At 56.8% G+C, this 22,462-nt stretch overlaps 1 long non-coding RNA gene across 1 annotated transcript in view; it reads left to right on the forward strand.

The window, feature by feature from the left end:
* The first annotated feature begins 18,346 nt into the window (after positions 1 to 18,346).
* LOC123811924 overlaps positions 18,347 to 22,462 on the forward strand; it is a 56,554-nt gene continuing 52,438 nt past the window's right edge. The window contains exon 1 of the long non-coding RNA XR_006784454.1: positions 18,347 to 18,515. This is a non-coding gene — a long non-coding RNA (uncharacterized LOC123811924). The remainder of the gene's footprint in view (positions 18,516 to 22,462) is intronic.

Here is a 22,462-nt window from a genome sequence, read left to right on the forward strand (position 1 = left end):
CAGGGCTAACAGTGTGGGGGGAGGGTCAGAGCAGGCCCAGGGTGAGGCCGGCAGGGGAGCATCCTGAGGGGTGAGTGAGGAGCTGGTGGTGTGGGGGGAGGGGGGCTGCTGCGAGCGTGCTGGCACACACCCAGGAATTCCAGCACGTAGGCAGATTGCACCAGGGTGGATGTGAATCACACTCACACACACACTCACACATGGACACACAGTCACACACGGGCACATGGACACACACACACACACAGAGGCTCACCCTTGGGCATGAATGTACCTCCTCTCCCAGCCCAGTGTTTCTAAGCTGGCTGCCACCCACCAGGGGACTGAACCCGGCAGGAAGCCATAGGGTCTGCCCCAAAGCAGAGCTCCTTTTCTTCTGTCCCTTCCTTCAGGGGACTTGCCGCCGGTGACCCGTGTGAGTTTGAGAGTGCAGCGGGCAGAACATGAGAGTCAGCGTGGGGATCAGGACACACCCTTCAGATGGGACAGGCAGCGGGGAGGTATGGGGGATCAGGCTAAGGCAGGCTTGGGGCAGCAGGCACATCTGCTTAGAGGAGGTGGTGGGGAGGCTCCGGGAGCCCCCAGGAGCCAAGCTCCCAGCCCTCTCTGGCTGCCCCACCCACATCCCACGCTCGGGCTGGGACCAGGCCCCCAGAGGCAAAAAGAAGCCAGGCAGGGATTCCTCAGAAACTGGTGTGAGCAGTAATAACAATTCTGTACTTTCCTCTAGGGCTACACAGGGGCCTGGATTAAAGGTCCTTCTCTGAGTTCTCTAAGCAAATGCTAAGGCTCCTTAGGAAACCACTCCAGGCCCCTGGTCCCTGCCCTAAGGAGATTCTAGACCAGGGCAGGAAATAAAAAGCTTACACACCCCAAGGTGTGCGAGGGGCTCTAGCAGAAGAGCAGAAGGCAGATTCAGGCTCCGGATCCAAACCGCAAGAGCCTGACCCTGCCTCCCTCCGTTTGGATTCAGTGACCTGGGGCCTGTGCCTTTCCCTCTCTGGGCCACAGTTTCTTGTGTGAGGGTTAAATGAGACCCAGGGCCCAGCACAGCGTCTGGCACACGACGAGCCATTTGGGGAAAAGCATGTTTCTGCCTCACATGTTCCGGGAAGCCTCCTGTGGGAGGGGCAGGCAAGCAGGGCCTCGAAGGACCAACGGGTCTCCACAGGTCCCGGTGAAGGAAAGATGTCCCTTCCCTGTGGGGGTGGGGGACAGGGAGAGCGGAAGCAGAAAGGACTTGGCACATTAGAGGACCTCGAGGAATGCTGTGTGGCCACAGCTACCGCCCAGAGGACAGAAGTAGGGGTGCTGTTTGGGGTCTAGGAAAGGTCAGGAATGTCCAGCAGTCCTAGAGCAATGGGAACCCAGAGGGACTTGTGAGTGGCAGAGCTTTGGCACAAAGAGAGGGCCTCATTGCGGGGAGAGACCTACAGAAGGCCCGGGGGCCCTGGGCTGGGCTGGGCTGGGAGGTGGGCCAAGACCAGCTGGGAGCTGGAAGCGCTGAGTCTTCCTTTGTGGGTCTTTCTCCCCAGCTGGACCCAATGCACACCTTGCAGGAGGCACCCTCACAGTGGCCTGTGGGTGTGCTCTGAGGCCCCTTCCAGCCCCCACGTTCTGTGGGTTGGGCCCAGCAACCTTGGGCAGGCCACATTGATTCTCCTGCCTCGGTTTTGTCATCTGTCACTGAGCACTGGAATTCCTGTCCACCCAGGCTGTGTAAGCCCCTAGAGGAGGCCCTGCTGCTTCTCTGGCCAAGGTCAGGCCAAAGGTCAGGCAGGGAGCTGGAGGGCAGGGAAGGACCCAGGCCGCAGCTTCACCTCTGTTTTCCTGGGGTGGCCCCTCAGCTTATCTGAGTCAGGGCAAGGCAGGGGTGGGTGAGGAGATACTCCCTCAACGGTCAGATAGTGTGAGGGGGTGATAAGGGGCACATGCCCAGAAACCGGCTTAGAGAGGGTGGGACAGCAAGGCCTCACTTCCCTGACCTCTAGCCCCACCCCCGCTGCACCGGGCCTTCCACCCTGCCTTTCCCCCAGGGCCAGGAGGAGGGAGAGAAGGCGGCAGGAACCGGTGCTGGAAGGTTGGCGGGGCCTTTGTGTACTGTCTCAGGGGACTGGTGGGAGCAGAGGCCAGGCTTCAGGGAAGAGGGAGGGGGACCAGCTTGTCCCGGTTTCAGCACTGAAAGCCCGTCCTGGGAAACCCCTCCATCCTGAGCAAAGCACGAGAGTCTGCCCTGGTATGTCTGGGTTTTCAATTTACAAGTCCCTCATCCTGGGAACCCACTCAATCTTAGGCAGATTGGACAGGTGGTCACTCTAGGAGTAAAGGAGTGAGTCTGGGGGTGTGAGATGGGGGGAACAGACAGCTCCTTTCCTAGTCTGCATATCCCTGCTTCTTAGGCATGTCTACTCACTGCGTGCGTCCCCTGTGAGGGGCCGCTCAGGTTTTATCTCGAGTGGACAAATCTGGCAGTCTGGATGGCTTCTTTGCCAGGCGGAGGCTGGCCGGCTGCAGAATTGCCTTACAGTGATGTCTGCGGGTGGCTCCGCCCCCCAGGAGCCTTCAGATACAATGCCACAGACAGAACCAGCATCCAGGTCCCCGAGATAAGCAACTGATGAAAATCAAAGGCAAGGCACCTGCCTGGTGTTGGGGGTACAGTCAGAAGGCTCTGCTCAGAGCCTCTGTCCCCAGCCCCCTGTCAGGGCCTCTGCTGGCTTGGTCCTCCTCTGTAGGGGCCTCAGAGAGCCAGAGAAGGTTCTGGGAACATGACAGGCAAACCATCAGGTGGTCAAGAGGATAGAGAAGGACACCTCTCTAGAGAGGACTCAGAACAGGCCGGGGATGTCAAATGGAGGCTTTCTACAGCCTGCAGTTCAGGCCTATGCCTCCCTGCCTCCCAGCTTCACCCTGGAAAGAGGATGGACCTTCCTTTCCCGGGATGTGGTAACCCCAGAGGCCCTTGGCTCCAGCATTCCCAGCCTCAGAGCAGGACTGGTGGGTCAGCCAGCCCGATGATGGAGGTGAGGGCAGGGAGTGGGGAGGAAACAAGCCCCCGAAGGCCTGGAGGAGGGAAGAGGGCCTCAAGGGATGAGAGAGGGAACAGCACCCAAAGCATCCTCTAAGGCGGCCCACCATAGGGTGGCTCAGCCAGTGGAGGTATCTGGAGACTCCACTGGGCTCTGGAGCCCACGAGCAACTATTTCTACCCCACTTCCCCTCCCACTTCCCTTCCCTAGTTGGTTAGGTGGGCAAGGTCTGTTAGCGAAGCCAGCCTCAGCCTTGCTATTAACATCAGGGTTGGCAAATGGGCCAAATCGAGCCGACTGCATTCTAACTGAGCTCTGTTGCTTCCAGAAATTCTCCGCTGCCCCTCTGTTCCCTAGTCCCACGCAAGGTGGGGGCCTGCTTCTATAGTTCACGTCATTTCACCTTGGATCACGCCCCAATAATATTGCCTATTCACTCCTCCCAGCCATGGTCCCCGTCTGGGCACCTGTGAACCAGCACTGCCTCCCAGGTAGAGTGCTCAGCAGATGTCTGGGAGAGTGACGTGTGGTAGGCCGTGGGACCCCACAGTGACTGCGAAGTTCCTGACAGGCGGGGGCCCTGGGAAGAGGGGCTGGTAAGGGAGCTCAAGGGGGTTCCCAGAGGCAGTCCAGGTGTCCTGGGGGACAGGCAGCAAGGGCGCTCCAGGCGGGCTGATTCTGGGGCCATTTGTGTCTCTAGCTCAGCTTCCAAGCCCTCCCACCTCAGACTCAGCCACGAGACCAAACTGTGTGAACAAATGGTGCTGATGGTCCAGGGGCCAGGACGGAATCCCCCCAGACGGGCTGGCCAAAGAGTCCCATCGCCCACTTCCTGGGTCTGCGGGGAGCTGCAGGGAAGGGGGCCCAAGGCGGGGGAGGGGAGAGGCTGGGGGCAGGGCCACCGCATGGGGCGTGGCCCCGGGGAAAGGTGCTGAGGGTAGTGGAGCCAGGCCTGGTCGGCCTTTGAAGGACTGGTCTTCCTGGGGAGGACACTTTAATCGCCCCCAATTAAGCCATTGCCGGAAGCTTTTAACAGCCCCCTACAGCCTTTCAAGGACCGCCCTTTTGTTAGGCAGACAAGCTGTTATGCAAAAAGACCACCGGCCAGGCCTCTGACCACTCACACCCCAGGCCCCAAGGCCAGCCAGCCCCAAACTCCAGTCAGCCTCCAGAGAGGGTGCTCGCTTTTGAATCAAAGGCTGGGGATCCTGCTTTGATCTGGGAAACCATCCCTTCCCCACGTCCCCAGCTTCGGTGCCCCCCGCCGAGGGTCTAGGGCCTTTCCGAAGGCTTTCCCGCCCAGGGTTCCCAGACCTGGCGATTCGGCCGGGCTGCTCCCAGGCGTCCGGGAGCCTGCCCCTGTCCCTGCCCCAACTTCCCAAAGCCCCACTGCAGGAATGCCAGAGGCTTCCCCTGCTCTCACTGCCCCCCTTGGGGCAAGGGAACCCTAGTCCCATGTCCTCAGGCTGTTCTAGGGTCTTCCCGGTCCTTGTGACAGAGCGCAGCCCTTAGATGGCCGTCATCTGGGACCCTGCTAGCAGTGCGGACCCTCAGGCCGCACCCCAGACCTGCGGCATCAGCGTCCGGTCTCCAGCAGACCCCAAAGTGAAGTCTGAGAAGGGCTGCTCTAGGGTTTTCCCCTCCCTGGAGCTTCTGCCCCCCTAGCCTGAAAAGCAAGATAAAATAAATATAGGGTGATGTTAGCTATGGTAGATTAGGGGCAAAATATAGCCCTCTGCCTTCCGAGCTCACTGCAACATATGATGTCTGAAAATGTCAACGACAAAGCCCTAGCAGCTTGTGGAGGACCCCAAACAGCAGACTTCCATTTGGTCATTGGGCTAACTAACACCAAAACCTTCCTCCCTTGATTTCTACATCTGCTCCCCATTTCATCCTCAGAACTGCCTGAGGAAGGCAGGCCCAGCATCCCCATTTTACAGAAGAAGAAATGGAAGTGAAGGAGGGTTTGTGGACTGACAGGAGCTAGTGGCCAAGATGGGAGAAATTCAGGGCACCCCACCCAGGGCCTCTCTACTTTCGGGTCCAGCAGGGCCCGCAGTGGACGCAGTGAAGTGCATCCACTGCACTCACGTGCCTGGTTTGAGGCTGGGCGTGGGGGCTGCAGCACGGCTCCCACCCCCGGTCTCCACAGGCGTCCACTGTGGGCAGGGCTGCCTGTGCTGGCGGAAGAGGTGCCTTTTCCTAGTTTACACAGAGCCTCTTGCGGCAAGCAAAAGGCAAGAGCTTTCAGAATTTCCCATGGCCTACCTCCTTCTCCCCAAAGCTGCCGGTTATTAGACCCCTACTACATGCCAGCCTTCAAGCCTAGTGCTTTCTTTCCTGGTCCCGCTTGGTCTCCAGGACAACCCTCAGACCCCTCCTTCTGGAGGAGACCCATTCATTCCTTCTGCTCCTCTTCTTGCCGCTGGCTCCTGGTGAACCAAACAAGTCCCTGAGCGCGCTCCAGATGGGTCAGGGCCTGTTGGGGAGAGGGCCTCCCATGACTGACCCCAGGAAGGACAGCCTGGTTCAGCCAGGGGGACCCTAGTCGGGGTTGCTTTAGAAGCATTTTCTGGATGTTCTCAGAAAGCTCTTTCCCTCCAGGGTTCCATAGCAGGCTCAGCACTCAGAGAAGGGCAGCACCCCACCGGGAGGTGGGGAGGTTAGACTCCATGGGGCCTTGGGGCAGCAAGGTGAAGTAGGCCAGCGGTCAAGTCTGGGACAGCAATGTCGGCAAACTTGTGCGAAGGGCCACAGTCAGCATTTCAGGAGGGTCTCTGTCACAGCTACTCGGCTCTGCTGTTGTGGTGCGGAACCGCCGGAAAAAAACATCTAAATGCAAGACTGTAGCTGTGTTCCAGTAAAACTTCATTTAAGCACGATGAGGTTTTAATTTTATGTGACGTGCACATGCACCAAAATGTTAAGCTTCTTTTGACTTTTCCCCTCACCGCGTAAGAACCATCCTGGTTCTTGTGCTGCACTGGAGTGGACCGTGGGCAGATTTTGGCCCGAGGGGCCGCAGGGTTCCGGCCCCCATTTTAGAGGGAAGGTTTCGAGGGCGGTCATCAGTCTGGATTCGAGTCCCGGCCAGTTGCTGAGTCTGTTTCTTCTCTGTCAAACGGGGGTGTCAGCATCGGTGGGCCAGTCAGTGAGGGAGTGAGACGAAGAACGCACATGAAAGGGCTCTCTAGCTTCCGTGCGTGGCCGGCAGTGGGCACCCCGCCCCCCCAAGTGTGAGTGGTGAACACCGAGCAGGCCGTTCCGAGGCCAGTGGGAGGGGGCCATCTCGGGAGGGGGTGTGGGGTAAGCTAAGCCAGACTGATAGAGGCCGAGTGGTGACCCAAGAAGGGGAAAGTTTGAGAGGTCAGTCCAAGGAAAATGGCCTCAGCCCTAGGATGGCCATTGAATGCTCTGAAAAAGGGGACCTTTCAAAGTAGGGGCAAAAGGAGGTCCATCTGCAAGGATGAGCTGGAGGGAGGGTGGTAACGCCATGGGACCAGGAGACGAGGTGAGGTTATTGGGGAGGCCCGGTGATGGCGTGCTGGGGGTGGGGGAGGGCGGGGCTGGTTATTGAGGGGGTGTTAGGCATGGGTAGAGGGCAACAGAGCCAGGTGTTGGGTTTTGTTGTGCGTCAGCTGTAGGTACGAAATTAGCTCCCTCTCTCAATTGCAAGCACATTTCCAGGTTCATAATTTGAGGGGCCACCGATAGTTTTACCAACCTAGCAGCCCTCTCCCTCCTCTATCAGGGCCATGACCGGGTATGCCAACACCAGCCCCTTTGCTCCCCACACGGAGTGGTGTGGGGGTGGGTCCGCAAGGAGCTGAGCCACTCAAGAGTCCTGCTCTGGGACTTTGTTAACTCGGTATCAGCAAGAGCATGAATACAGAGCGGTCTGGTCCACGGAACACTGAGGTCTGACATGCAGGCCCGGCCAGCAGCTGTGTCCCCTGTCACGTAGGGCGAGTCCGAGGCAGTGAGAAAAAGAAGCCAGTCCCAACAGGAAGCAGAGACGAGAGGCTTAGTGAGAGTCTCTTGAAGGACCCGGCTCCTGCCCTTTGGGCCTGGTCTGGTGATTCAGTTTTTCCCTCTGATTGTAGGAGATATCCTGAAGCCTTCATGTAAGCTCCTCTTTTTCTAAAGCTCGTTTGCGTTCTTATCACTTGCAAATGAAGGACATTGCTGACTAAATGCATCATCACAGCTTGCCTACCCATCCTACCCAATTACTTTGCAGTTGCTGTGTGCTAGACCCTGGGTACATTCCTGCATCCATTACTTAATAGTATAATCCTCACTTCTGCTGTGAGCTAACACACTGTCATCTCAGTTTCACCGTTGATAAAAACTGAGGCTCCAGTTTTGCCTGACACTTCAGTGGGGTGCTCCTCAGGCCGTGGGCCTGGTCCTCTTTGATTAGCATGAATTATTCTCTCCCAGTCAGTCTTGTCCATTCCCATGTTCATTCCATTTCAACAATTTCCACTTTTCCATCTAGACCCCCCATGTAAACTGCAGGCTGATGTATCTAGCTGCCTACTTGATATACACATTTTAAACGTACATCTCTACTACTAAACTCCTTCTATGCGAATCTGCCTTTACCCTGAGGCTTTCTCTTTCAATAATCGGCCCTACACCCCACCCCCATTTCCCACATCAGAAACCCAAGAGTTATGTTTGACACCTTCTGCTTCACCTGCATAACCACCCTGTCACCAGTCCCTATTGTGCTCACTCCCTAAGCATGCCCTGGCTCTGCTCCCTGCTCTCCAGCTCCACGGTCTCTTCCCGGTCCAACCGCATCTGGAATCCATGCCAAGCCATTATCCATTCAGCTCTGGAGACATTCTGGAGAGAGCTCTAACCACATCCCTCCAACCCTTAAAGCTATTCAACGGTTCTAGTCCAAAGTCTCCCCCGAGGTCTTTCCGGTCTCACCAGGTCTGGTCATTTCTACTCTCCACCCTCACCTTCAGTCTCTCTTTTGCTCACTCTGTATGGACCCCTTTCAGTATGAGTTCCAAACTCTTCTGACCTCGGGGCCTTTGTGCATGTATTTCTGCAGCCTGTCCTATGTTCTCTGCCTCTGCCCCTTATCATTCCTTCAGCTCTTACCAGCCCCAGGTATCCTTCAGGTCCTGGCATAAAGCTCTGGAGACCTTCTCTTACACCCTCCAGGAAAGATTCTTATCCCCCAGCACCCTTCACTCTCTGTGGCACTCAAGAATTGTGTTTGGATGTGCATTTAATATTTGTCTCCCTTGCTGGACTATAACTCTCCGAGGCAGGGATCAGATCTGTTTCATCCACCACTGAACCTGCAGCACCCTGCGGTGTCAGGCACAAAGTAGGTGCTCAGAAATATTTGCTGAATGAATGAATGAGGAAAGAGGCTTGGATAGGACCCAGGACCATGAGGGTCACACAGCTAGTGATGGAAGAGCCTGGATGTCAGCCCTCAGCCCTTATCCCTGGGGCTCTAATGCGCACTATTAACTTCTGTGTGATGTTGGCACTTTGGGGTTGGGGGGAACCAGGAGGGAAGAGACTGAGAAGCTGGTCTCAGGTGCTCAGACTCACCAGAAAGGATGCAGGAAGCAAGGGAGTGGGGGTGGGGTGGGGAGGGGTGGGGACCAGTATACTGCCAAATGGAGTCAGGCTGGGGGCAAGGAGTCGGCGCCCAGGAGCCGCTGCCAGAGCTGCGCCTGTGTAGCCTTATTTAATCCCCTGCCGGCCATGCAAGGCAGGCTGGTGATCTCTTGTTACAGGCAAGGAAATGGAGCTTCAGAGAGAGAGGGAGTGTGCAACCTGCCCGAAGGCTTGCGGCTCTTCAGTGGCATAACCAGAATCCGAATCTGGAACTTGAGACGAGGAAACCAGCTATTTGGGGAAATCAGTCCAGACGAAATGGCAGGACAGGTTCCACGATGGGACTTCAGGGGAAAGCTTGCAGCACTACCCCTCTCCCTCCACCACCTCACCCTTGCAGGCTGTCCATAGCGATATCTTTTGAAATTCCAAAAGCTCTGGCAGGAAGCCAAAAAGCCTCTCCGTGCAACCGGTCAGGTGGCCAGACCCTCCCAGGCTGGCGCCTACCTCCCTGGAGGATTTCCCCTGCACCACTTCCATTTGAAAAGGAGCTTGGGGCCTGAGTGGGCTGTCCCGCTGAGGCCCATCAATGGCCTTAGCTCAGGGATGCAGAGTGAGTGAGGGAGCCCTGCCTGCTGCGAAGAGAAGGGGGTGGGGAGATTGAGGACCGGGAGATCCCCTCCCAGCCTGGCCTTGGCCAGTGCGTTTATTTTATTTAACTTTACTTATAACCACCCCCATCTCCCCTATTTAACAGCATTTATATATAGCTTTTTAAAAATTCATTTATGTAGCCCTTTGTGAATATGAACTCATTAATGCTCAGAACAGCTCTATGAAGTTGGTACTATGATCCAGGCATTTTGCAGATAGGGAGGTGGGAGCAGACAGGGTCAGTGACTTGCCCGAAGTCACCAGCAGTAAGTGGCAACGCTGTGATTTGAACTCAGGCACCAGTGTCTGGATGCTGTGCTCTGAAATCCCTCCTCTCTGCTGGCAGAGCCTCTTTGCGGGAGAGGGATCTCTGAATGCCCTGCCCTATCCATCCACAGGGGGACCCAGGAGATAACAGATAATGGGGTTCCTTCTTTCCTCCGTGCCCAGAGTTTATTTACCGTGGGTGAAGCAACTGGCCGCCCCAGACAAAGGGGCTGCAGAGATAACCCAATCGTTCTGGGCCTGGCTGGGCCGTTGGGAGGACCAGGACTGAACCCAGCCTGCTTTTGAGTCTGGGCTTGGAGAGGCTGCCTGGCTGCCTGCTGTTTGTTGCAAAACAATGAGTCAGCCTGGTGGGGATGGGAGTGGGAGGGTGGGGAAGGGCTGGAGGGGCCTCTCCCCCTCCTGGCCTGCCTCTGCTCTGGCTTTTCCCTGGGTGGGTTCTGCTCACCCCCCACCCCCGCCGTTCTGGCTGGTAGAAGGCTCACCAATTTCCTTTTCTGTTGTTTGGCTGCGATAGGAAAAGTATTAAAAAATAGAAAGTGCCCTAGACAGGAAAACACTCCGAAAGCTGAAACCTGAAACCAGCCTGCCTGGACCAACATCCCAGCTGGTGGGAGGGGGGTCAGCCAGCCAGGACTCCATCCCTGGCAGCAGCCCATGATGGCACCTTGAGCCCTGGTCAGTAGAGAGGAGAACATGGAGATCCAGACATGAATGGTGACTGGGTCAAGGTCACTGGTGCTGCTGGCCAGGAGGGTGGGGCAGGGCCAGTGGGAAGGCCTTGGGGACCAGGTTACTGGCTGGAAGAGCCTAGAAACAGACACCTCCACCTCGTGTGGGACAGCTCCCAACCAGGGGCACTTCGGGGATAAAGCAGTTCTCTACCCTGGCTCTCACTGGGTGGGTCACTGTGGCCACCACTCCAGATCCTATCTGGTCATAGAGGGTGTCACGGAGCTCTCCATTCCTTTCCTCTCCCTGTCCCCTCCATCTTCAGGACCCTTCCTTGTTCTCTCAGAAATATAGTGCTTTCCCCTTGTTAGAACAGTACAGAGGGAACTTGCTCGAGGTCACAGAGCAAATTCATTAATTTGTTCATCAAAACCTCATCCGGCTGCAGCTGAGCCAGACCCCACAGTGGAATGAGAGGGGTCACAGGCCCCTCCGAGTCAGCTGCCTAAACTGAGAACTACTCTATAATAGTGCATTGATCAAGACTTATCCGCCATGAGAGCAGTGGAGACACCAGGGGCCTGACCCAACTGAGCATCAGGGAAGGCTTCCTGGAGGAGGCAGGCAGAGCAGGGTCTTAACAATTGAGTAGGAGTGTGCCTGGACTGGGTAAAAATCCAATCCACCAGCTCTGGGCCCCCTTTCTGGGCTCTAACCCCTGGGCCGCAGGCATTACTGAGCTCCCACCAAGGCACAACAGGGAGCTGTGACCTGGAGGGAATGCAGGGCAACCATCACGTGGTGCCTGCCCTCAAGAGCCTTCCTGCACCAGTGGGGAGGCAAAACGATCATCCAGAGAAAACCCGCTGTGTATCCCTATGTAGGATGTACCTCATTTAATCCTCGCCAAACCTCTGTGAACGACTACTCTTAGCGCCTCCATTTTACAGACAGGAAACAGAGGGTTGGGAAGTATCAGTAACTTGTCCTGGGTCACCACCTGGTGAGGGGTAGACCCAGAAACTCAATCCAGGGCCCGAGTGTGGAGCCTGGTCTCCCAACCCCAGTTCTTACTTCAGCAGTGGGGCAGGAGACAGCTGTCCTAGGCTTTCTTTGGGGGGGCAATGTGGAGACAGCAAAGGCCTGTGAGGGAGGGCAGTGCACGGTGACCTGTGGTTTGGCAGGATAACGCCAGAGGCCACTTGGATGGAGGATGACTGTTCAGAGGAGAGAGGGTGAAGCGGGGCGCTGGGGTGCTGAGGGAAAGGGACTGCTCGGAGGAGTGGGAGACCGGGCCTCAGCCCTGCCCTCAGACTAGTCTTGGTTTGACCTGTGACCCTCTGCTGCCAGGGAAGCCCAAACAGTGGCCATTTGTCCAGCAGACACCAACTGAGCATTTAGTGAGTGCAGGACCTGTCAGCCCTGGAATACAAGGCAGACAGTCCCTGTCCTCAGGGAGCTCGGGGTCCTGTGGTGCCGTCATCCTCAAACTGGTAGCGACAGCACCCACACGCTCTCTCTAAACTCCCACAGCTCCCACGGGAGAGAAGTTTAGACCCTTCTCTATTCGTTCTGGCACAGTGCTCTCTCGGCACCATCTCTCCCAGGTCCCCGGGGGACCCCTCTGTTTTCTCACATTTCCCGCACAACCAGGTACAGAGTGCATAACTAGGTCCTCATTTAGTATTTGCTGAGACTAATTCAATGGGGCAAAACTATTCCCCAGACCGAGCTTGAACACAGACCGCACGTTCCTTAACCTACCCAGGCAGTTTACACTGGGTGCTGCGGGCCCTCGAGTCCCTGTTGCAGAGTGAAGCTGACCGATGGGCGGGTGCTGCGAGGGCCTGTCCTGTTACTGCAGGCTCCGTGAGGATGACACTGCTGAGCCTTTGAGGCCACCAACCTGTATGCAGAGGGCAGATTTCTGTGGCTGTCAGTCATCCCAAAAGAACCAGTCGGCATAAGACATCTTGGAACTACAAACTGATGTCTGTGATAAATGGGAGGGCCCTGACCCGCCCTGGGGTAGGTGTCCTGCATGACCCACCACAGGGCCGAAGCTACTCCAGACTCTGATTGCGGTAGCCCTCTAAGCTACAGACAAGCCCGACTATAGGAAGGAAGGGACTCTGTGGAGCTCTTCCTCTGGGCTTCAGTGCAGGGCGCTTGGGAGCAAGAAATGTGGCAGGGACTGGGAGCCCCGAGTGGGAGCTGCTTTGGAGGGTCAAGGTGTGCATGTTGGGGGCTGTTTTTATTTCTGGGACTTCCATGTTTTTATTTCCTCTGGGCCCTTCTTTAGGAGTTACTAAAGCCCTCTGGGAACTTTTGGCTGCATTAGTGTCTGGGATCCTGGGAGGGGAGGTGACAAGGGGCCAGGCCAAGCTCAAGTCAGGACGGAGGTGGGGAGGTGGGATGCTGGGGCCTTGGGTTTTCATGAGGGGTGCTCTCCCTTCCTCTCCGGACCCTGTCTCCGCAGTGGGGAGGTCCAGGGCATGGCTGAGACTCTCTCTTCCTTTTATTTCTGGCAAAGCTACAGGAGGGGAGTTCCCCTTCTCTGTTTGTTTTGATTCTGTTGTTTTCTTAAAGAGAGGAAGGAAAACCATCATCACTTTTTCGGTTTTAGGAACAAAGGCAGGCAGAGAGGATGTTCGCTGGGGCTGGGGTTGTGGGGGCTGGGCCTCACCTCCCTCTTCCTCTCAGCCTTCCTTCCCGCAGGCTGGAGCCCCCAGAGCACAGATCAGGCTGGTGGTGGGGTGTCACGTGTAGGTGCTGGCTCTGCCTTTTAATAAATAACTTTAAACCTCGCTGAGGTGCACCTGTAAAAAATGGGCAGCGTCAGATCTGCTTTATTGGAGTTTTGAGATTAAAAACAAACAAAACAAAAATACCTGTAAAAACACAGTGTCAGGCATACAGTAAATGTTCCATAAATGTCTTTCCTTTGCTTCCTTCCACTGATGTGTGTGTCTGTCCCTTGGCCCAGCTATGTGGAGTGGGGGAAACCTGTCCCCTGGGCAGTCCCAGGCCCCGATGTAAAAGCGGACAGTGACTGACAGCAATGCAAATAGTGTAGTGGCTTCTCCTCAACACGTGGACCCAGCCTGGGCTTGGGTCCTTGCTCTGCCACTAACCAGCTCTGTGACACGGGCACGCGTGGCTTAACCTCTCTGGGCCTGTTTAGTAATCTGTGAAATGGGGATGATGGTAACGGTGAATTTTTGTGAGATTTAAATGAGATAATGAATTCATGGGACTTAATGCAGCACACAGGTCACTGCTGGTGCTTAATAAATGTTCCATTTAAAAACAAAAAATAAAAACAAGCCCACAAGTTCCCCCGCTTGCATTCTTGGAGTTGCTGCTTGTTATCACATGGGCTGCTGTGACCTCTCCTTCAGGAATGACCTCCTTGTCTTCTTCCGGGACCCCTCCTGGCTGCGGCAGCTGCCTGGGCCTCCCTCAGGACAAAGCTCACCCCGCGGAGCATGCCCCTTCTGTGCGTTCTCTCCTGGGCGTCGTCCCCCATCTCTCGTTGCTCGGCCAGGCCCCGCCCCCAAGCCTAGCCCTGGCCTCCCCCACCCAAGGCCCGCCTCAGCTCTGGGCAGCAGTGTTGGTTCCCAACCACATGAAGGAGGCACACGGAAAAGCCATAAACCCGAAGGCTGAGAGGGATGTTTGTCAAAGCAGGACAGATCTGTGGCCAGGGCCATGGAGGGCGTGTGCTGGGACCTGAGCGGAAGCGGGCATTTTGGGGAGAGGGGATGAGCACCGAGGAGCTGGTGTGGGCAGGGCAGGAAGGAGGCCCATTAACACTCAGGCCGACCGTGCTTCCTCCGGCACCTCGGCCAGGGCGCACACAGACGCATTGTCCCGCTCTCACTGTGGCCCTGTGTTCGGAGCAGCCCCTGCCCCCCAGCCCCAGGTGGGCGGTGTTGCCTGTGCACAGATGCCCTTTATGAATGGGCAGTGCTGGAGGAAGGCAGCTCCTCCTTGGACCCGAGCCGCCCCTGAAGTCAGAATTGAACTTGGAGCCTCCTCCCTTCTGGCAATGTAGGCTCACAGGCAGCCTGGTCACATGGGGAGGAGGGGCCCCCACACATTGGGTACATCCCAGGAGAAGGCAGCTAGGTTTGGAAGTGTCCCTCAAGTGACCCTTCCCTCCAGGGCCCATGCTGGGGGATGGTCCCCTCACCTTGTCTGCTGCCACCTCCTGGGGCTGAAGTAGGGGATTTTCAACTCCTTCAGGGGCTCTAGGGGGAGGAGTTGCCTTGGGGACCACAGAGGAGAGAGAAAGCCAGACTCCAGTGATTCCACAGTGCCCCACCTCCACCATCGCTGGGGGCGTGGAGCCTTCAAACATCCAGGGACAGACAGCCTGACCATCCCAACCACCCCCTCCAGGGCACCCAGTCTCTGTGAACCTGGAACTGAATTCTTAGAGGGGTCCCTTGGTGCTCCTCCTAGGGCCAGTGGGTACCAGAAGTCACACATCTCACAGACACAGCCTCCCGACAGGTCCCCGATCACAAAGATCCTCAAGCCCCTCTCCCCCTGCCCCTGGCCCACCTTGTCTTTTGCCCATTTAACCAATCAACAGGTGCAGGCACATGCTGGCTGCCTGTGGGCGCCCCCTAGAGATGGCCCAAGGACCTGCATCCCCTTCCCATCCCCCCAAAGGGAGGGTCAGACTGACTTGTTTCTCTCCTGGGAGGAGAGGGGAAAAGGAAGGGAGCTTGAATGCTGAGTGCTGTCCCCTATGGCCAAGACTGCAGGCTCACCCTGGGTGCAGTGACCCCTTTCTGTAGATATCCTGTCCTCCTTTTATACACGGGAGCTGGGGAGGCAGAGGCCCTGCCCTCTGGGGTTTGCAGTGTAGCCGGGAAGACTCCTGAGTGTGAGACGGATCCACCTGCTTGGGGGAGGGGCACCTGGGGTGACTGAGCTGAGTCCGGCCTGGTGGTAGCTGGTGGGCCCTGTGCTCCTGGTGCCCTTTCTCTGTGATGGGCTCTGGGTGCTGGGTGGACCGGGGTGAGAGGGGTAGGAGGGAGCAAAGCCCTGTCTTCACTCCTTTTCTAGGCCAGGTGCTCAGCCTGATGAGCTTCCCTACCCCCTGGAGAGGCCCTGAGAATGTGACACTGATCCCGACCACAGCCACCAACTGTGACTCAGGCCGTCTTTCAGCTGACGGCCAGGCTGAAGGAAATGTGCCGCTGGCCTCAGTCACAAACCCAAACCCTTTCACAATCTGCAGTCCGGGGCCAGGCTGGCTGCCCAGGCACAGACCGCCCCCTCCCCAGCGCCCTCACAAACACCGGCAGAAACACTTCCTCCACGCCCAGCCCCCGCTCCTCCACAACGCGGATGCCCGTGTGGACACATCTCCGGCACAACACACCCCGCCACCCTTGCCCAGTCCTTTGTGGCACAGGCAGATGACGCAGACACCTATGCCTGTCCCCAAAGCCGGTGAATGCAGAGCGCCCGCCACCCCATGGAAACTTGCCTCCAACCACAACCTCCCAGACCTCTGTATGCCACTGCTTGCTTCATAGATACACCCTCCTGAACTCAACCACACTGAGGAGCTCGCAAACTCAGAGACACCCAGCATGTCAGAGACTCTACCACACCTGTGTGCACAGGCACCCAGTCCCGCACTCCTCAGACACAGCCCACACCAGAACCCTGAGCCAAGCCCCTCCTCTCCCCCTCACTGCATCAAGGTATGTGTGCTGAGAGACCACTTATTTGTAGTTCATGGATTTTGAAAGGGGTGTGTGTGTGAGAGAGAGAGAGAGATGGCTAGAGAAACTTGAAAATATGCAGACAAGCAAAGTGGAGAGGAAGAGAAGGAAGGAAAAGCTCTGTGACTCACTTCCAGTTTAACAATGCCACATCACAGCTCCCCAGCCAGGGGGAGAGGCCCGCTTGTCAACACAGCGGGACCTGGCTGTGGGATGGTAAGTGAGGTCCCGTCCCCAGGCCTATCAGACCAGGAGGAGGGGACTCCCTCCAGACACAGTCGCCCTTCCCTCCTCTGTACCTGGGGGTGTGAACTCAGCACCCCACCTTCCCCACACCTGTATCCGGACCTCGGGGACCTATCTCTGGGTCCCTTGGCTGCACTCCCCACTGCTGACCAAACAGAGCCCCAGAGCCCTTGTTTATCCTCCCTGTAATCCTGAGGTCAGACATTCCCATGTGACTCACAGCCCAGCCTATCACTCGGGTTTCTAGGGTTCTCTATGTGCCACCAGCAGCTCACCAGGAGCCCCTCCAGCTGTGCTCCACCTGTGCCCCCTGCCTGCAGTGCCCCTCTGCTCCCCCGTACTGATCCTCTCCAATGTCCAGGTTCCAGCTTCTCCCCGAACACTGTCTCCTGGCCCTGAACTCCTCCAGCCCCCACCACGGTTTCCATTCCTTGTTTTCTGGGTGGTAAGCCTCCCTGTTGCACTATGAGTTCCTGAAGCGCAGGTTCTGAAATTTCTTCTTGTGCCTCCAGAACTCCAACCTGCCCTCCCCTCCCCGCCCCCCAGCAGGGCCCTGGAACTAGCAAGGTCTTGAGGGATGGACGGTAAAGGACTAGAAGGACAAAAAAGGCCAGGGGAGCTCTTCTTGGGTGTCTGCCCACTAGGTAACTGGTTTCCCTTTGGACTGGAATCTCCTGGACGGGAGCCCTCCCCATTCTGCAGCTCATAGAGGCTGGGTCAGTGAGGGAGGATTTCTCACTAGGCCCCCCCTGCCCCACTGTGAGGGCCCAGAGAGCAGAACAGGGCCTTGCCTACGGTAGGTCTTGGAGCCAGGCCTGTGCTAGCTTTTTTTTTATGAGCTTGCTTATCCCACAATAGCCCTGTGACGTGGGAGCTCCCAGCCTCAGTTTACAGCTGAGGAAACACAGGCTTCGGGAGGCTGGCGAACTGCCCAGGTCACCCAGCCGGTGAGCAGCACACCCCAGAGCCTGAGCTCCCTGCATGATCCTGCCCTACCCCACTGCCCCTGTCCCTCAGCCGTCCCTGCCTCTGTCCCCAGTTTGCCCTCTGTATCTTGCTGGTCTCTGACGTTGAACACTTGCTCTGTTTTATCTGCCTGATACTCTGCCTATTTTTGCCCCTGTCCTTCCCTCAAGCCCCCACCCCTCTGTCTGACTGCCTCCCCTTTAACTCGCCCCTGGAGCAGAGTGAAATTTGCCTGGGGTTGAAGACAGTTTTGCTTCTCAGAGGGAGCCAGGTTTCGCACTCACTTTGGCACATGGAAGTCTTTTCTTAAATCTGGGATGAGAAGCTAGACAGAGACCCGTCCTTTCCCCTCCACAGCACCACCAGGGACTGTGCACGTAAGAGGGGCTCCTCATCTGCTCGTTGCTCTCGTTCTGACTCCCTGTTGGGCACACTCATACCAATACACACACACACCCGCAGCAGACCTGTCTTCCCAGCCTACACAATTCCCGTTGCAAGTGGTGATGGAAACAAGAGCAGTGCATGCTGGGAAGTGCACGGGGCAGACTATTCTGTGGCACAGACTCAAGTGCGCGATCCCAGCCTGCAGATAGCGTGTAATTATTTGGTAATAAATCACATTCCAAACCCCAGCCAGCTGCCCCTGGCTTTTTTTCCCCTCTCTCCTGTGCTCCTTGCCAGACCCGCAATGTCTCGGCATTGGATGTGAAGTATGGTAGTGATTTTTCTGCCTAACCAAAGTCAAGGCTGATTCCTCGATGAGTTCAGTTTCCCTGGAAGATAAAGACTGCCCGAGGTTCTTGTGTTTTGATGTTATGGAGGGATGGTTTCCAGGGAAGGGAGGGGATGAATAGTCTTTGGAAGGGGAGGCTCTACTCTTTGCCACAGTGGGGCTTTGGGTGACCCAGTTAGGAGTGGTTAGCGCAGCGGGGGATGGACCTGACCCACGCTGTGCGGCCTTTGTGACACAGACTCGGGAGCACAGGCCTGGCAGGACTGTACTTCACTGTCCCCTTGAAGTTAGTGTGGTCGAGCGGCTTGCTTTGGCCGATGAAATCTGAGTAGAATGACACATGCCATTTGCAGGTAGCAACAGAGAGAGCTAATATATCAGCTGTCATATGCCTTCTCGCTGCCGTGGTGACAGTGAACAGCGATGTTGGTAGGAGCTTCCTGCAGCCGGGGTCCGGAGTGAGGACAACATGGTTCAGAGGCCCCCAGGGGACCTGTGCACCTCGTCTGGCACAGAGAGAAGGAAATACGGTTGGAAACACTGAAGTGTCGGGATGTTTGTTACCATAGCACGTTCTGCCTGGTACGTCTACCCTATAAGGGGGATGAGAGGATTCGTAAAATAATGCACGGGTGGCGCTGAACAGGGTGTCCCCCAGCATGCCGCTTCCCCTTCTCCCTTCTCCCTCCCCTCTTCCAACGCTGTTTCACTTGGTATGCAATCTGAACCACGTGTACCCAGGCCCATTAAGTGCCTGGTACAGGAGCACAGAGATGGTCTGGGCGACAGATACGTGTGTACGTAGCTGTCACATGATGCCCTGAGTGCTCCTTTAGGGGTGTGAGTCCAGAGCGGGGTCAACCCAGGGGAGGGAGTCGTAAGTCCACTGGGGTCCTCGAAGGCGAAGTCTGAACTAGGCTACTGAGGAGTCGGTTTGATCTCTTCGGGCAGAGCAAAGAGAAGGCGTGTTCTAGCAGCGAGAGCAGCTGCCGTTCACGCAGCGTGCACTCTGAGCCAGACCCCGAATCAGACCCTTCAGCCAGCTCTCCCCGCTGCCAGAGCAACAGTGATTTCTGTGATGGGTGTCCTGCTGTTCTCCCATTCTACAGATGGGAGAAACCAAGGCCAGTGAGGTCGCTGAGCTCCCCCAAGGTTGGGCAGCTGGGAAATGGCAGAAGGTGTGTGAAGATGCAGAGGTGTGGCAGCTCCTAACTGGCCTCCAGCCGGGTGCCTCTGGAAGGGCTGCCTTACACTCCAGAGACCTCATCGGTCTGAGAATGCATCCCTGCTCTGCAGTGTGGCCTGAGGGCAGTTTCCCAAACAGCTCTTACGAAGCCCTGCCCCTGTGCATGGACCTTGTGTGGTGGCCCACTGCGTTCTGGACAAGACCTGGTGGTCTGGCTGGCCACTCCGGGTCCCTCCCAACCTTTCCAGGACTGTCTCTGCTGCGCTCACTCACATTCCCAGGGTTCTTGTCTGAGCCTGAGCATTCCTCCTATGTTCTGCCTGTTGGGTTTTGCTCAAGCATTTGATTTAATCTGGCTTGAACGACAGGACATGCAGACATTCACTAATACTTAATAGAGAGGCTTTCAGTCATACATGTGCATGATTTATGGATCCGTATCAGTAGATCAAAGTTGTGTGCTTAGAGCTGTTTCTACTGATCTCAGCACACAGACAAACAAATCTGGAGGCTGCTGCCGTGTAGGGACGTGGCTGAGGTCTGCCATGTGCTGGTCGGGTGACTTCGGCAGGTGGCTCTGCCCCTCTGAGCCCGAGCTTTCCTGTGTGTCAACAGGAGTAATCTCGGTTGCGACTCCAAGGCATCAGCGAGGGCTCACTGAGATAAAGCCTGTGAAGGAAACACCTCCGAGGTGTGTCCTGAGTGCCAGCCCGAGGAGGGGGCCTGCTGGGTGGGTCTGGGCTGTGGGGGGTCACAGCAGAAAAGGTGAGGAGGCAGGGTCTGAGGGGTGGCCCCTGCTCACGAGGACTCTGTGGCCTTGGCAGGCGGGGTGGAGGCAACCCCAGCGGCATTTGATAAAAGGCGGGGGCTCTTCTCAGGTCAAGTAAATATTACTATAAGAAGAGGGCGTCTCCAGGGAACGGCTCCCTCTCGCTCCCCCCTTGAGGGCCAAAGTCCCCAGGGGCCAGTCTGGAGGCTCCTTTTATGTGACTGTAAAATAATCCAGGGCCTGGCAGGGTCGAGCCTGGGCGGGCACGGATGCGCAGGTCGGTATTGATGTGGTCAATGATTACCTTTTATGCCTGGCCATAAAGGCAACCGCCAGGCCCCCGGACAATGTCCCCTCCAGACAATGCCCTGCAGGGCGGGTGGACACACACACACACCTGCTGGGCGAGGACCTGTACCCCCTTGAGGTCTCTGAGGACATCCTCGCCAGGTGTCTTTAACTCCCCTAGGAGGTTCCTGGAGACTTGACCCAGGAACTAAGGGGGTCTGGGTGGCGGTAAGGGGGGCCCAGTGAGGTGTGAGACGCAGAAGAGCTACACCCAGGGCCCTGAATCCTGCTCCGGGTGGGTCTGGGCAGAGGAGGAGGGGTGGTCACTTCAACTCAGGTACCGGTCTCAGCGGGAAGGAAGGTATTCTGGGACGGAGAAAGGTCCAGTCCCATTTTACAGGTGACACTGTTGAAGTCTGGGTGTATGAAGTGACTTGCCCAGGGTCCTGAGGGAGAGGACAGCGGCTGAGCTGAGAGTTGAACCCAGGTCCTCTTTGATGTTGCTGGACCAAGGGTATCCACGTGGGAATGGCAGGATCAGGAGGGTTTACATCACTTCTCAGAGAAGCCGTCTCCCCTGAGGCGGTGAAGGGATCAAGGAAGGACCCGAGGGCCCGTTTCTGAGGCTAAAGTTGCCATCAGACTGGCCATAAAGGCAGTAGGAAGGGCCTCTCCCAGCTTTCCCAGGCCCCTTCACGGCCCTATCTCTCCCTACCCTAATGGGGAGTGGGGAGGCTGCCTGTGAGGGGGCAGAACTGGGGCACAGAGGGCAAGATTACAATTCTACCTTTTGGGCTGATAAGGCCCAAGACGCTTAGTCCAGCTGGAGGAGCAGGGGCTGAGGCCCCTGGTTGGGGTCCTGGCAGCTTCAGGTACCCAGGGCATCCCTGTAGGGCCCCTGAGGCTGGAGAGTAGGGGGCCTAGGCCCCTGCCCAGCCAGCTTTGCTGGGACGCCACTTTCCTTGCCTGGCCAGGGGGAGAACTCTGTGCTGTCTTCTTGGTGGGCAGGGTGGGGACTGAACCCAAGGCTCCACGGGGCAGCTCTCAGACAAGCCAGGCTGCTGTGTTGAGGAAAGAGGGCTGTTATTAGCAGTGGTCATAAACGCTCTGCGGAATCCCCTCGTGGAGTTGCTTTGAGACTGGGCGAGAATGTTCCAATCAACCTTTGGCTCTGATAAAGATAAGTGGACCCAAAGCGATAACACACAAAGCAGAAACTGTCAACACTCGCTAATTAGGGTACTGGGTGCTGAGCCACACCCATTGCACCTGACCTGCGGAGAAGTCTCAGGTGGGGGAGTGGGGCTCGATCTGGGCGGGGGAGGCTATGGGCTCATTGCCTGTACCTGACTGAGCCTTAAGGCCTTTTTGTCACCTTCTCCTTCCAATGACTTCCCCACCGCCACCCTCAGCCTATACCCCTGCCTACATGACATTACATAACAGAGCACGAAAGAAAAAAATACAGTCAGACATTGTGCAACCTGACATGGTGAGCATGATGTAACCGTGGAGGAGTCCTGAGCTGGGTGCCAGGAGCCCAGTTCTAGCCTCACTGGGCAAGACCTTGAACCAGTTGTTTCTTTTGGACCTCAGTCCTCTGTTCTGTAAAATGGGGGAAGGGGTGGAAATGGCGCAGTTATACAGTAACGCCCCGCTGGGGTCCTGCTAGGTCTAAAGTTCACGCTCTTCTGCTGCAAAACACGGCAATCTGTGAAGCACACAAAACATAGCTGGTACCACCCAGCAACGCTGGGCTGTGTGTGGCACTCGACAGAGTTGCGTGTGTCTGCAGGGCAGGGAGGCCGTACGGAGAGCTACAGGGCGCAGACGGTCCTCAGGGCCCCTGCAATCCATCTCCCTGTCTGAGCCAGAGGTCACTGTGCTTGCTGCCTGCCCTAGGGCACTCAGGGTCTATTTTTAACTCAGTGCCCCTTAAATAAACGTGGCCTTGGCTCGATGGTTCCTTTCCCTCCGACTCCGCACCTCCACCCGTCCAAGTGTTCACACATACTGAAGTGGCCACTCAGAGGTGACCAAGGTCTCGAGTCTAGGCTGGGCCCCTTCAAACTGGGGGAGTTGCTGTGGGGGGCACCCTGCACTTCTCCCAGGTCCAGCCCATCACAGATTCTGCTTCCCTTTAGCAGTGCCCAGCCCGAGAGCGGGCAGAAGCTGCCACTTTTCTTGGGAACGGTAGGAAAGGCGAGAACAGGGTCGGCCAGGGATGGATGCCAGGGTGAGGAGAGGGGAGGAAGTGGCTGAGGAAGGAAGCGGAGGGACTTGAGA

Source organism: Phyllostomus hastatus, unplaced genomic scaffold (genome assembly GCF_019186645.2).
Source record: "Phyllostomus hastatus isolate PE091 unplaced genomic scaffold, TTU_PhHast_1.1 phas_scaffold_78, whole genome shotgun sequence".
Classification (NCBI taxonomy): domain Eukaryota; kingdom Metazoa; phylum Chordata; class Mammalia; order Chiroptera; family Phyllostomidae; genus Phyllostomus; species Phyllostomus hastatus.